Source organism: Notothenia rossii (assembly GCF_949606895.1).
Source record: "Notothenia rossii genome assembly, chromosome: 11".
NCBI classification, from domain to species: Eukaryota; Metazoa; Chordata; class Actinopteri; order Perciformes; family Nototheniidae; genus Notothenia; species Notothenia rossii.
This window is the reverse complement of record NC_136910.1, coordinates 36,666,081-36,681,298: the sequence shown is the minus strand read 5'-3', so window position 1 is coordinate 36,681,298 and position 15,218 is coordinate 36,666,081. Positions and strand designations below refer to the sequence as shown.

The 15,218-nt window shown below is 38.2% G+C and overlaps 1 long non-coding RNA gene across 1 annotated transcript; it reads right to left on the bottom strand.

Moving 5' to 3' along the window:
- Window positions 1-980: 980 nt before the first annotated feature.
- On the bottom strand, window positions 981-1,737 carry LOC307025265. The gene is made up of 3 exons (XR_013804133.1): window positions 1,622-1,737; window positions 1,447-1,490; window positions 981-1,062 (listed from the first exon to the last, which is right to left on the bottom strand). It is a non-coding gene; the product is annotated as an uncharacterized lncRNA (long non-coding RNA).
- Between the last annotated feature and the right edge of the window lie 13,481 nt (window positions 1,738-15,218).

Here is a 15,218-nt window from a genome sequence, read left to right as displayed (position 1 = left end):
AACACAAAAACCATGAATCATCACCAAATTCCATTCATTTCATCAACATTGTATGTTGAGTTGGCACCTCAGCTCAAAACATACAAAAACACAGAAGAATAGAAAGTTAACCCATTGAAATGATATGAGAGCAGTGCTACAAACTACAATTCCCATTAGATACGCGCCCAACAATCGTTACGAAGTACACAGAGCTGACATATTTGTAGTTCTTCCGGCGTGTGTGCGTGGACTCGTTCGACTTGTCTTGCGTTGACGGCCGTATAGGCTCCATTCCCTTTCAGAAATCCGTCAATCGGGCGCGATCCGAAACCAAACCCTGTGTTTAAAAAATATAAAATACAAATGTGCACTTTTGCCTCCTTAGCAACGGCAGTATCGTTTGGGTGGCGATCTGAGTTCGGGTACTGTATCTGTGACGTGAAAAAGGGTCGCCGTGACAACGTGGTGATGAGATGTGGATAACTTTCCAGATAAAGACCATCCTGATACTCGAGTTGTGGTTTTCAATAAGTGAAAAAGAAAATTCAAAGTAATCACTACCATTTTAATATCTCAAGCATTTGTCCCCAAAAGCTTTCAAATGTAGTAGCAAAACCAGTGATCCAGATCAGGATCATTTTAATTAGGCCTATAATTAAATGATATAATAATAATACATTTTATTTTTAGAGCGCTTTTCTGAAACCCAAAGACGCTTTATATGCAAGCCTACCTCCAAAGCGTTATACTTCGGAAGTTAAACAAATTAGATAAGGCAGTGGATGGCAAAGTACCAGATTTCACACATGAATATGCTTAAAATAGGTTATGGTGTTCCTATCACTGACAATGAAATCATGTAGTATTTCAACTGTAATTTCCTAAAAAGTTAAATGCATTTTGGTGGAGGTTTTCATCTTATTTCTAATAGAAACATATTAAATATGACTCAAATGGAGCATATAAACAAGAGAACAAACGTGCAAAAAAAACAAAACTGGTGTTCAAATAACAGATTTTATTTTTATGCATTATCCCGGAGAATTCTTCGGCTGCCAGGAATGAGCCCACTCCTTGCCACTGAAAACAGAATGGAATAATGTTAGTTACAGTTACTGGTTTCGTCTTTCCGTAAAGCATAAACCATGTGTGAAGCAAACATCTTATAACTCAATTTATATAAGTAAATGTTTAATTTACCATTTAGAAAAAGTGAACATAGAAATGAAAACAAATGTTCTAACAAACAATAAAAACAAACAAAAACACATACATTAACAACAATGAAGTTAAACAATCATTTGTTCCTACACTACTTCAGCTGCTTCAGAATAACAGCAGTGAAATATATAAGAGGACTGGTGGTAGATTTGGATGTTTTGCATTTGTTAAATATCATGTGTTTGTTCTCCAACATGGGACTACATCAGATGACATGAAGCCAAGTAACTGGAAGATATATACCATACTGGACAGGGCTCCCACTCCACCAACATTTCTGCTTTTCCCTATCAAGAGAAGAAAACAAATCTCTAATTTCGGAAAGACCAAACTTATATTAGCTATTTAGCAAACAATTGTGTTGGAAGTTTGTAAATCATAAAGCACACCCTATGCATTACTTTTATTCCCGTCTAACCTTTCTCATTCTTTCTTTTATTACACTCCTGATGGGGAAAGTTTCTAGGCGAGTGTGGTAGGAGCAATCTGTGAACATCAAAGCAGGTTCCAAATACAGTATTAGTCATATTAGAAATAAAATAAATACAACTGTGAACACTTAAGTAGCAACCAGACTTGCACGATGAAAAGTGACCAAACTGTTATCACTGGTCAAAAGTTACTGTATACATAATTGAAATGGAACCAAGCTGCTCTCAGTCCTAACATGGGATGCTTGTTTGAATGGCCATACCACTGCTGAGCCCTGAGATGACCAAAGAAAATACTGCACTGCTGCTTCCTTTACTGCCTAGCATTCTCATCACCACCTTATCAACTATGACTGTATGTATTCTAGTCTAATTAGACAATTAAAGCCCTTTGGATTTTTGGATAATGTATCAGTTATAGTTATTAGTCACAATATAGCATTGTTAACTCACTGAAGAAGCATCAATCACTGCGTTTACATGCACTTTGCTAAAGTACATGTCGATAGATTTATTAGAATACCAATCAATTCGACTCATGCAAATGTTTATAATCAGTCAAAATACTTAATACTGTTAATTAGGGCCGGGACTTTAACGCGTTAATTAAGATTAATTAATTACACAAAAATTAACGCATTTTAATCGCACTTATTTTTGCACCGCGGAACGTTTCTCACTGGATGAGTTTCAGGGGTACCGATTATACTGGAGCACCAACTAACGTTCATGACTTCAGACAACAACAAACCAAAGTGAACAATAGTCAAACATGAACGAAGAAGCTGATGAGACCGCTTTGGTTGGCCCCGTGGATGGGACATTTTGTTTTAAAAAACGGACGGATAGAAGCGTCATAAGAGCATGGTTGTTTGCAAATTATGCAAAAAGGAATTCGCATATCACCGCAGCACATCAAGCCTCAAGTATCACCTCAAAGCAAAACATATAGCAGCTAGCGTGGAAGCTAGCGTGGACGTTAGCCCGACTCGGAGTACAAGGACCCACACCCAATTCGCGTTGATCAAACAGTGGCCTATGCAACAGAGAGATTTTATTTTTCATCAGGATATTGGAGGGATTGAGGTCAATCACTGGCACTTTTTTATTTTATTTTAAATGGTACACTTTATGTTGAACTATTTATTACGTTGTTGGTGCAACTGGCACTTTATGTTGAACTGTTTACTGTTTTGGCCAAGGTTATTGAGAGAGTTGGACTGAAATTGATTAGATTTTTTAAATCAACTGTTGGTAAATCAACAAAGTCTGTTATGGCCTCTGAAGCAACAGAGAGATGTTTTCTAATAGTCAGGGTTTCCAATGTTCTGAATGTACTTGAATGTATTGTGTTTTACTTAAAAAACAAAGTGTTATAGTTTACAGAAGGTCTACCTACCTATAGGCTACCTGAATCTCTGAAATGTACTATATTCCTAAATATGCTATTGCTACACTTTATGGCAAAAATTGCACTTTTCTGTTGGTCTTGGTTAAGTACCACCTTGAATAAAATAAACAATGCTTTGTTGCTTAAGCTTATGTATTCAGTCATTATTCAATAGTATACTAAAATCCATGTGAAAAAAATTGCTTCTCACTGTTCTCAGGTCAAATATTTATATGTGATTAAAAATGCGATTAATTTAGATTAATTAATTACAAAGCCTGTAATTAATTAGATTAATTTTTTTAATCGAGTCCCTGCCCTACTGTTAATATACCTGACTTTTTCTTTTTGCGTCTAGGACCAAGTACTGTGTCCCTCATGGACCCTGTCCTGACAGCTGTGGGTTGAAGAAGAAATATTACTATATACATACAGTACACCAAGTTAAGCTTAAACTCAAGTTTCAAAATACATCCCAGAAATGCAGCATCACATGATGCAAGAGGTGTTAGGTACAGATATTTTTTTGTTATTGCGATTTAATTGAGGTTGATCTATGAAGTCTAGGTGTTTTGTTGTCTTGCCTATATAATTGACTCCATACTTTATGTGTAAGGAATAGTTTGACAGGGTATATGCAGGAATCCTGAAGTCAAATTTAATATCTTTTAAGACCTTTTTTAAGACCCTTTCCATACATTTTAAGACCTCATCGCAACTTTGAGTTCTAACCGGTTACATTGGCGACACATTTTACCTCACATTTACTATATTGATTGTAAGATAGCACAACTAAACAGAGTGCAGACAGACTACTGAAGTCTCCTCTCCACATGAACTTCAACCTCTCTGTGAAGGTCAGGTTTAATGCAGTATGCTGTTTTGTTGCTTCTGTAGCCTACTCTGTGCTCTTTCATTCCAGTAAAACTCCTCAGAAACCGTTAGAAACCAGTATTTGACCAATAAACAAAACAATTGACAAAACTTTGAACTATGAAATATATGAAACTTTGGTGAGCTTCAGCGGGGTAATGCCATAGGAGCTCCCTCTCAAATACCCAGGGGTTAAATTGTGCTGGGGCTGTCCGGGGCTAAGCCCTGGCACATAGGACGATGCTCTGACGTCATCACCCTCACACATTTATCATATGCTTACAAAAAACGATATGTTAAGACTTTTCTCGTTCTTAATATAGACTATATTTAGGGTCGATATGTGTTGACTTTACTTTAAAATAGCAGATCTCTGTGACCGGATATAGTTCTGCTTAGTGAACATGTGTCTCTTCCTTGGATGAGCAGCATCGCCCGGACTCCGCTGTTCCTTCGCGGCTCCTCCGTGCAGAGAGTCTGCAGCGGTTTGTGTCAGCAACGTGCAGTCAGGGGAGGCACGGATTGGCCATCGGGAGAGTCGGGACTTAAACGCCGCGACTCTCTGGCTAGCACTTAGCATGTGGGACCGGACAGCTTTGATCCCCATCGACAGACTCTCCCCCCACAGAGCGGAGCAAGGCAACGAAACTTAAAATAAGAAGCAGCATTTTACGGCGCGCTATGCATTTCCCGACATGTCGTTTCAGTCAATGAAAGGGTGTTTCATGTTGTCGTTGCTGTGAACCTTCTTAATACCTTGGAAAATGCCGTTTAATACTTTTTAATAGCCTTAATTTTCGCTAAATTGATCTATCAACTTTTAATACTTTTTAAGACCCCGCAGACATCCTGTTTCATAAATATTAACATGTTGTGCTGTAACGTTAAATGAATTTAACTTTGATTCAAAAACCTAAGTGTATTCCCCGTTTGTTCATTATGGGACAGTGTCGTATCTAAATGCAGTTCTTGAGTATAAAGTTTAAATATGCTGCATGACGTTGTTGCATGAGTTGCTTCGAAGTTTACCCCTATGGTCAGGGATTGCTTTAGGTAGACCACAATATTAATCATATCAACCTCTCGTACAATATATGGAAATGAGCCAAATCATTTTGATGTAATCGACCTACTGCCCAACGCTACAATGTAAGAAAGACCCTTTCTGTGTGTAAACCAAATCACATAGGAGTTTTATTTTGTGATTTATCAAATGTAAAGTAAGCCTGCTGTTGCTTTGCATTTTTGTGTGAAAAAGGTATAACCATATAGTAACCACATGTATGTTGAGGAATGAAAGACTGTATTTTTCTAAACGTTTAATATTTATTTATATCTGAGTACCTAAGAATATACACATACCCAAGTATCCCATTTTCCTTTCATATTTATGAAGTTATAGGTGAAATTGTTAGTTAGATTAAGCTATTGTTGTTATTATTATTTACCTATTGGAACAATCATTATTCCCAAAAATGCAAGAAGTGCAATTAGGTGTTTTGAGATGAAGCATGACTTGTCAAAAAGTTACCTACAATAATCTTTTAGGGAAATATCGGAAAACACTCTTGACTTTTATAAATATAAAAGCTGCAAATCTCAGAGAACAAATGTCACTGTGTGTGCTGTGTGCTCTGCATGTGTGACCATTAAAGAGGGTTTCATCCCTCCGATTCTATCTATCTATTTTATTACCTGGCCCCTCCGTGGTGGTAGCCTGTCTCACATCATCCGGCTGGGGCTGCTCCTCCTGCCCCACCTCTATGATGGTGCACTGCTTCACAGGGGGGGGGGGGGGGGGGGGGGGGGGGTCTTCAGCACCTCCACCTGCACGGTGCTTGTCTCTGGCACCTGGCTCTCTGTGGTCCCTGCCTCCTGCCAGCTGTTTTCTGGTTCAGATGGGTCACAGGGTGTGAGGTTCAGCGTGACTGTCTCTTCCTCAGGATCTTCCGCAACCCCCTGGCCAGTGGAGTCCTGTGTCCAACCTCTGCAAGTTAAACAAATGTTGGTCTTGACTTGCTTAAGACAAAGAGGTTAACTCATATATCTAGAAATAAGAAATACAGCGTGCTTAAGGTATGTTTCCAGACAGGGTCAAAAATATACTCGTCATGTCATAGGACTGTGTGCAGTCAAAGTTAATAGCAGAGAAATAGTGGTATTTATCCAGTCAACCATTTATGGTTTTGTTTTTGCAATATTATTCTTCCGATTTGTGTCTACATTCCATGTGATGTGACATGTCAATTTGTCGGTAGACAACATATAGACGTGTTTATGTATGTTCCCTTACATTATTTACATCCACACATTTTGTTCGGAATTGATGAGACTGACGCAAACGTGTTTTGCATAAGTGCAATCAAATAAGTAGCAAGTCGCTTTGGATAAAAACATAAATGTAATGTAAAGGGACCTCTGGATGCACTGGATAACTGCTTTTGTTTACAACCCGAAAAACATGACCTTAATACAGAACTGCCAAACTGAATATGTGGTCAACTGGGATCGTCTTCATGTATTGTGCTTTTACCATTAACCTCAAAATATTTCTCCCTTTTGGGCGTTGATAAAGGAAACCGTTTAGAAACGGTTTGCTAAAAGGAAATTGCTTAAGGGATGGCTCAAGCCTAAACATAAATTTCAGTCATCAAACCTTACTACCTTGACATTAACAACTTTACAACTTTCAATTTGTATACAATGAATGCGCAAGTGGTAGCACAATACCCCAAAATAGTTTTTCAAATTCACGTAAACTTGCCTAACTATTTCCTGATAAATAACAGTTAAATGTCCACAAGTTCCCTCTGCAGAGTAAGCCATGTCTCATTAGGCTACATACTCAGTGTTTAAAAATGTATTTATTGTATGTAGTTTGCTAAAATAATAAACAGTCAAACGTTGTCCATAACCCTAAATATGTTGCAATTACTTTCAACTTTTGTAATACTTTGCAGCTAAAAATAGTGACAGTTAACAGGTAGAAAGGATGTGTGTTAGTTGTCTCACAAAAATATAGTTTGCCAAACCCAAATAAATGGCTCGAATGACTGCTTTCTGGCTGTATCAAAGGATAAATACTGGATCAAGTTGTTGTCCCACAAGATTTGGATGGATTGAAAACAGTCGCTGTAAGTTGTTGTTAACTTAACTGACTTTATTAAATGAGTTGATCCAAACTCATTCCATATAACTGTGTTGGTTATAAGGAAATGTTAAGCTCTCCATTGATACAAACATTTTGTGTACACAATACTGTGAACTGTGAAGATATAGTTCAAGCATCTCCCCTTCACAAAGGTACTCATAAAAAGTGCCTATCTTTTCAAGGTAATCCTGGGCATAGGCGGTCAGTGTGCAGCGAGTGGTTAGGATTTCACATTTGACGTCCTTCTTCCTGGTCTCCTTGCCAAGAAGCAGCACTGGTTTAAAGCCAATGGCATGGAGTTTCTCAAGCTGTAATGACAAAATAATATATTTACTGTTTAAAGAAATGGAAAGGAAACATCAACAACAACTATATAACTACAACTATAACATTACTGATGACAGCATCTAGCTGTATGCCATTCATAAACCTAGATGCTGAGTTAAGCTTTTGCAGAATCATGTATTTACCAGGAAGGGTTACACAGTAGAAGCAGAAAATATTTTATAGACAAACACAAAATACAAATAAATCAGTATCCTGAGTCCCAGTTCAAACCCTGATAATCTTAAAGTTAAAGTACAATAAGATACAAATGTGTGACCACTCAACAATTAACAGTTAACACTTACAATGACTATTGCATATTAAAAATGTAACACAATCCAAGCATAGCTTCACACTGTTGAAATTGAAATTGCGTGCTACGATGTAAAACGTTCCCGTATGTTGTGGCTGCAGTCGTAAGAGTAATATAGAGTAGTAACATACAATTATGTAGTCTTATTAAAGGTGGGGTAGGTAAGTTTGAAAAACCGGCTCGAGATACACTTTTTGTTATATTCCATGGAATGCTCTTAACATCCCGATAGCAATGAATATCTTAAGTGCTTTGACAAAAAATCCATAAAAAAATGTCATCTGTGAAAGCCGTAATACTGTAAAAAGCACGACCAATCATCTGAGCCGGCCCGGCTAAAGTAACTGGATGGCGTACCTGCCTGTCAGCCTTCCATCTGTGCACAAACTTATCTCGTGCCCTCATTGGTCATGTGCGTGTGTGTTGGAGGAGGGGCTCAATAAGGAAGTGGCAGATTTTCTCCGGTTGTGTATTTTCAAATTCTAGCGAACTCCAGCCGGTTTGTCAAACTTACATACCCTACCTTTAAGGTCTAAAAGTGTGTACATAAGCAAGAATGGAACACAACATGGAAGTGAAGGAAGTGCTCTGTTTATTTAAATGTGTAGTTAAATTAAAATAGTGTCCCTTGGCTGTGAAAGTTAAGATAAGAGTAGTTTTAAAATTGAAAGAAAAGAGAATATTAAATAATACCTTTGCAATAATATCTAATTTTGAAGTTGATATCAAAGTGTATATTGGTTAATAAGATACAAACATCATTAAGAAATAAATGTATATAAAAACCACATTCAACTTGATCCTGGCCCAATATATTGGCAAACAGTCAGGGTCCGTCTGCGTCAGTTCTTTGCTGTCAGCTTGGTGTGTCCGGGCCTTAACATACAGTAAAAAGTGTACATACCAAGACAATGGCTTCATCCTTGATGGAAGCAATGTTGTGGTTCTTCTTCCGCCCTGAAACCCAACCCCCTCGCTTCTCATCAAACCTCTTGAGCTTCTTCTCAAGGCGCGGCTTTTTTGGCTGCTCCTTAAGGCAATGTCCACAGATCTTCTGTGCACAAAATAAAATGTTCTGACAGAAGGGACATGTCTTTTTTGTAGACCCACCTGGCATGATTAACACGGGATTACAAACAAACAGACAGACTGACAAACACAGGAAAGTAGAGAATGTTGGAGATTTAGAGGATGTTGAAAACCAACCTCGTCTCCGCGTGTCGTTTGATAAGCTGGGTAAATTCGTAAAAAGGAAGGGATTAAGAAACACCAGAATACAAGTTAAACAATAATCTTGCTTTAATGATAAACAGTAACAATACAAATACAAATACAAACACAAATACAAACACAAAGGAAGTACTTCCTGCTCTTTCTCCTGTCCTACTCTCCTGGTCAGCCTGAAGAAAAAAGAGGTCGAACCCCTGGAAAACACAGTGTTTCATACTAAAAACACAGGAGGAGGTGTGTGCGGGCTTTCCCCCCGAGGTCATCTTATTGGCAGAGACCAACACATGGCCTGTCGTACCCAATCAGTGCGACACAGCAGAAGAAACCCGGAAACAAAAAGTCTCATTCAGTTTGACGAAGACCAGCCACCTTTTGGTGTCTGGTACGAACTTGCTCTCAACAACAAGTTTTCCCTATCTTATTTCACATCTTTAAGCCAGCACACACACATCCCCTTTATGGCCCTTTGTCCCTGTGTCCATCTTCCCGCCTCAGGCTGCCACACACAAGTTAAAAGTATGTTTTAAGATATAGTTGTTATAGTTGGCTAAATATACGTAATACATGTTAATTACTTTCATATCAATAATAACGAGGAACACATTACCTATGCTCTTAAGCAGTATTAGAGATGCTTTTCAAATAGTCAAACTTCACACAGGCCTAATACAGAGAACACACTCATTTGTCCTACAGCCCTTCCATTTGTTTGAGCTATTGTTCACATCTTTACTTCAAATAAAAGGTTTCACATTGCATATTTCCAGCTTCCTTTACACATACTGTTATTATTAATACAAAGTAACTAACCACACACATCTATTGAAAACAAGTCGATTTCCCTGATAATTGACATGCTGAAACTCTTCGGAATGTGTCCCCTCCCCCAACTCTCTCGTCCCTGTCATAAAAAACTGCTTCCATTTCATATAGAGTAATAAAAGATGTTTAAGCTAATTTCTCCACAATGTTTGTAGCCATTTAGTACCCACACATGAAAGAATAAGAACAGAGGTATAGTTGACCAGTAATCATGTAGCACATATATTTACTGCAATGAAAACACACACACATTTGCTCCAAGCATGTGTAACGCACACCCTTCTTTTACGAGGGAAACATTCCAGCGTCTTGGCACTATCTCCAAATAAGGGTGTCCCCTGCTCACCTCTCTCTAAACACAAGGACTTCACCTCAATATATTGGGGGAGGGAAAAGATACTTTGTCCCTTCTAATTTAACACACATGAATATATATAAGGTGACATTAAAAGGAATATACCAGATTGAACTTTCCTGCCATACCACGTTACTTTAATCCTTCAAATAATTCAAATAATCCTTCAAGAAGTACACAGCATAGATAGAAGGGTGAATAAAGAAATAGATGATAGATATAAGAGAGCTAGATAGGGAGATTTTGGCTCTTAAATATGCCGTTGGTTTTATGATGGTGTAGATCAGTGTATGGGTTTGTGGTGTGGGTACGGGAGCTGCAGGAGAGAACAGAAAAAGTGAATTATTTAGTGAAACTAGCTTTTTTAAATGCACATTGTGACGGTTTAACTACTTTAGACAGACTGAGTTCATTTACGTGTTTCCTGTTTCATACGCGTAACAAGCACATGGACTATGCCCCTCCCCCCCAAACATATATTAAAATTTCGGCCGGCGTTAGTACTGTCATGTGTAAAACAAAAGCGATTAAGATAACGTATAACTCACACTTTAACACCGACGTATGTAGCCGTAATTAAGACAAATATTTTTCACACACCACTTATGAGCTGATATAAATGTAGCTAAACTAGTTTGAGCTTATGTTGAACGTGAGCTAGCTACCTAGCAGCCCGCAAGAATAATTTCACATTAATGTTGCTTTGCTGATTATGGCGAAAGCATTTCTCAGACTTAGAACAGTTCAGTATGTATGATGAACCATGCGAGTAAAGGCTTAAAAAAAAGCCCCAATTATTAAATCTAAGCAAAACATGTATCAGACTTTAGTGACCCAACTTACTTTGTCAGAGGATGGATCGCATGGTGGTGCTCTGAATGATGTAATTTCCTGTACCGATTATACAATAAAATATTAATACATTTCCTATATTTTGACACGATAACTCTTTAATAACCTAAGTAGCCTACGGACAAAAATAAAAAAGTATAGCCTTATAAAATGCAGGAAAGTTTAAACATCTAACATGATAATAATAAATAAAAAATAATGATATCTTAAACCAAAATAAATAAAATGGAAAATTAACCGACAACAACAATTTAACATAAATAAAACAAGGATTAAAAGAAGGATAAGTTTGACTCAATGTTGTGTAAAGTACCCGTTATGGTTAAACATTTTTTAATTTTTTTTAATTTTTTGAAAATAATACAGCTTCCAGCTTCCCGAGACACGAAGAGGAGACACAAACAATTCTTCCAATTGAAATGCGTTTAAACTGTGTCAGAGAGATGTTTAATCGGTTCATTTTAATTGGTTAATAATTGGTGTTTAATACTGGCAACTTCTAATTGTTGGGGGGGGCGGCGTTCGATCCAGTTTCGATTCCGTAACCTTGGCGCACTGCCACTCCAACATCCAATCCCGACTTGAAGTTTAATCACGGGGACTGTAGTCCTAAACGATAGCTGGCGATTATGGGTAGTGTAGTGTCTTCGGCCATCCTAAACTCGATGATGCTCGAAATTTCCCTTATAGGCCTACGTCTGTTTCCGGTTATTTTTATTTTGAAATTCAGTTCCTGAAGGACGGCAAAAAAGCCAGAGATTATAGAATTAAACAAATAAAAACAAGGATAATTGTGTGTTATTGTTGACTCAATAACAGTGTGTTATTTTGAAAAGAATAACAAATTAGAAGGAAAAATGAGCCCCATTTATTTTCCTCACAGGCAGCAACAAAAGTCTGAAATGATACGATTTTAAATAAAAGCAATAATCGTGGCTTGATATTGAGTAAGAACATGTTTTTATGTACCACACAGCTTCCGGTCTTCCTATAACACGTAATGCTGTGAGACTACCAACAGAAATACATTGCTTTTAAAATCGTGCTGTGCAACACGAAAAAAAAGGGGAAAGACTACCAATAGAAATACATTGCTTTTAAAATCGTGCTGTGCAACACGAAAAAAAGGGGAACATCGTGTTGGTGAACACGAATCAATAGATAAAAAATCGTGTTGGTGAACACGAAATGCCGTGAGACTGGGTTGATTATATAGCACTAAAGCAAAAAGCTGACAAACACCTCTCAAGGTCAAATCCATACTCCTTTACTGCACCACGAACTTGCTCTGCATTAGAATGATAGTGAGATGATAAAGTGATTGAGTCATAACCATTCAGCGCGTAGCCTCAAGCTTTCCAGCACATCAATCTGTTGCTCGTCATTGATTCTCTGATGGAGGGCCGCGTGGTCTACGAGACAAGATATCATGTTGCTCAGCTGCTAATGGAGTTGGGTCGGATGAGTGATGATAGATATCGGGAAAAAGATGCATGACAGGCTTTGTTACTATAATCTCTACCGACAATCGGCCTGCAATCAGACATGGTTGTGAATGCAAAGCATAAGCATTGTTAGAGAGAGAGTTCAACTCCCTCAGTCAGGACTGCATTCATGCACAATATGTAAAATACTACTACAAAAAACATTTGAAAACAAGCACATTTGTTAACAGATATTTTGAAAGCAGCCATGAGGAAAATCGGATTACAGAGCTACACACCAGCTAGACAAATTCCAAATTAGACAGAGCTAGAAATCCATCAACAAATAACCAGATTGCTGATAGTACGGGTAATTAATCAGGCATTGACCCGAACCCCAGGTTAAATGTATGTCCATTGCATTTTTTATTTGATTAAATGCAAGTGGCCGTGTCTAGTTTCTAGCAGTTTTGCCCTGGGGTCCGCCAACAGGTTAATCAACCTCCCCAACGAATGTTAAGGACGATCAATCTGTTGGAAACAAAGCCTCAGTCATGACGGTTAATCCATGGGTTAAAGTAGGGCTTGATTAACAGTGTCTGCTTGGCCCTAGGGATTTGGGCATTTTTCCGGTCTGCAGCGATTCTTTTGGTGATAATAATCATTTAACTGATAGATATGATGGCAAGAACTGTGAATATAAGACCCTAGTTGCAAATCAGACTTTAGATGTAGAGACGATTACTGGTAAAGACAACTTAGCATGTGTAGTCGTAGCCATGAGCTGATGTAATAACATTATTTCCCAGCAAGGCAATAGATGGCTGAACACAGTTATCTGCCTTCAGCTAATGAGCTCCCAGCAGAGTCAGTGTGATCAACATTAAGACATAAAGCAGCTGCATTACTATTCTCTGGGAGGAAGTCTAAGCTCTCTCTGTCTTCACTTTCTTCTCCGTCTCACTTCAGCATGCCACTGAATCTCCCACCTCCCTCCCGCTGTTTTTCTTGCCCTCCTTTTTTTTTTTAGCTCGCTCTTAATAATGGAGCCTTGTTCAGCTCCTCTTGTCGCTGTTACATGTTGTATTCATTATGGGAACAGTTTGATTTCGTTAGGCACAATGAGACTCCTCTACATCTGGGTCAATTTTCACCTTTACATGAGCTTATTCCTAGGGCTTTCCACCGCTCTGCAAGACACGTACAGACACACACCTATTACCATTAACCAATCCGACCATCCCCCTATCAAGGAAAATAAAAAAAGACTAGTATGTAGGTGACGCACACACACATTATTTTTCTGTTTTACTATGCAGGCAGGGAAAGGGGCGAAAGGCATGATGGTTATTATCCTCCAGGAGCAGAGTAATCTGCTGAGAAGGGGGAAGCGGGCAATTTGGATGTGTAGATAATTAAATCCTGGCCTGTGAGAGGACTAATGATGAGATTTTCTCAAAGCTGCTCTACCTTATCATTTTAATCTGACCCATGAAAACAGCATTGACTGCGATTCATGCTTCAATTTTATTCATCACTCAGCACTGCGCTCCCAGAGAAGAACTCTACTGAGACCAGCCAAAGTCTGGGTATAACCCAACATGAACCTGATGTTCCCCCCCAGAGCCAAAGATAAAGACGGACGAGCTCAAACCGCTCCACTGAAATCAGACTCCTAATTATGTTTAGCTTCAATGGTTTGTGTGCACATATAAAAGATTCCTTATGATTGTGTTGGGCCGGAAGAAGAGAACCTTCAAACATTTGAGTTGTTTCTGATCATCTACATATGGTTTGCATTCGGGAACAGGAAAATCGGTACTTCAAAAAATATGTAATGATTATGCCTTTTTTATTTCCTTCTTTCTGTCTGAGAGATTGCAGTTCCTCTCATCTAATTTGTTCCACATACACATGAGATGCAAAGGATGTGCTTCTCTGCACAAGATGCAAATCTAATGAGGAATATTTTCCGTATTTGGCCCTTTTTTGGGGAATTTTCTTTTCAATGGTTTCCTGCTACCACAAAGAAAGAAATATTTCTTAAATTGAACAGTTTATAGGTTAATTCATTTTAGGAAAGAAAAGAAAGGACTTTACTAACTTTTTTTGTAGATTCTATTCAACGTAATTCCTCGGCTACATGCTGACATTTCTTTTATAACAAGATCCAAAGACTTTTGGATATACTGCTCCAAAACGGTTGTCTCTTTGTGGCCCTGTGGAGGATTAGGTTTCTTTATCTTCTATTTCAGCCACAGGGAATGCCCTGTTGCTATTTCCACACAACATTTTTAGATTGTTCTCAGCTCGGCTATGTGATATTGTGAGCTATCTTTATCTGGTTATTTAGCGCTATTGATCCGCAGCTTTGAAAGGGTAGAGGCATGGCAGGGTGGTAATCTCGGTCTATCTGATCAATACCAGTGTTACAAGATTCTGGGGGAAATTGTCGGTGGAAATGTCTTCTGCTTCCCCTAGTTTTCCAGTCAGTAATGGACACAAGTCTCACACCAAGAGACACTTTTTTATGTGGATCTGTGAAGCTGTACCGACACAGCAGCAGTTTGAGATTACATTCATCATCTGGGGAGCATGAATGTCACAATGTACAAAGGTCCATGGCAATCCATTCAATAGTGGTATTACATTTAGGACAAACACAACTATGTGGCTAAAATAATAATATTAAAATCGTATCCCGATTAGAGTTTGTCTCAATGAATCAAATTGATGGCAATAGATTTAAGATCAGAAAAAAAAATTAATTAATAGAGAAATCAACTGAGGAATATGGTGCTCATTAACCCTCACCCTGTAACATCTGTGGGCAACATTTTCAAATGA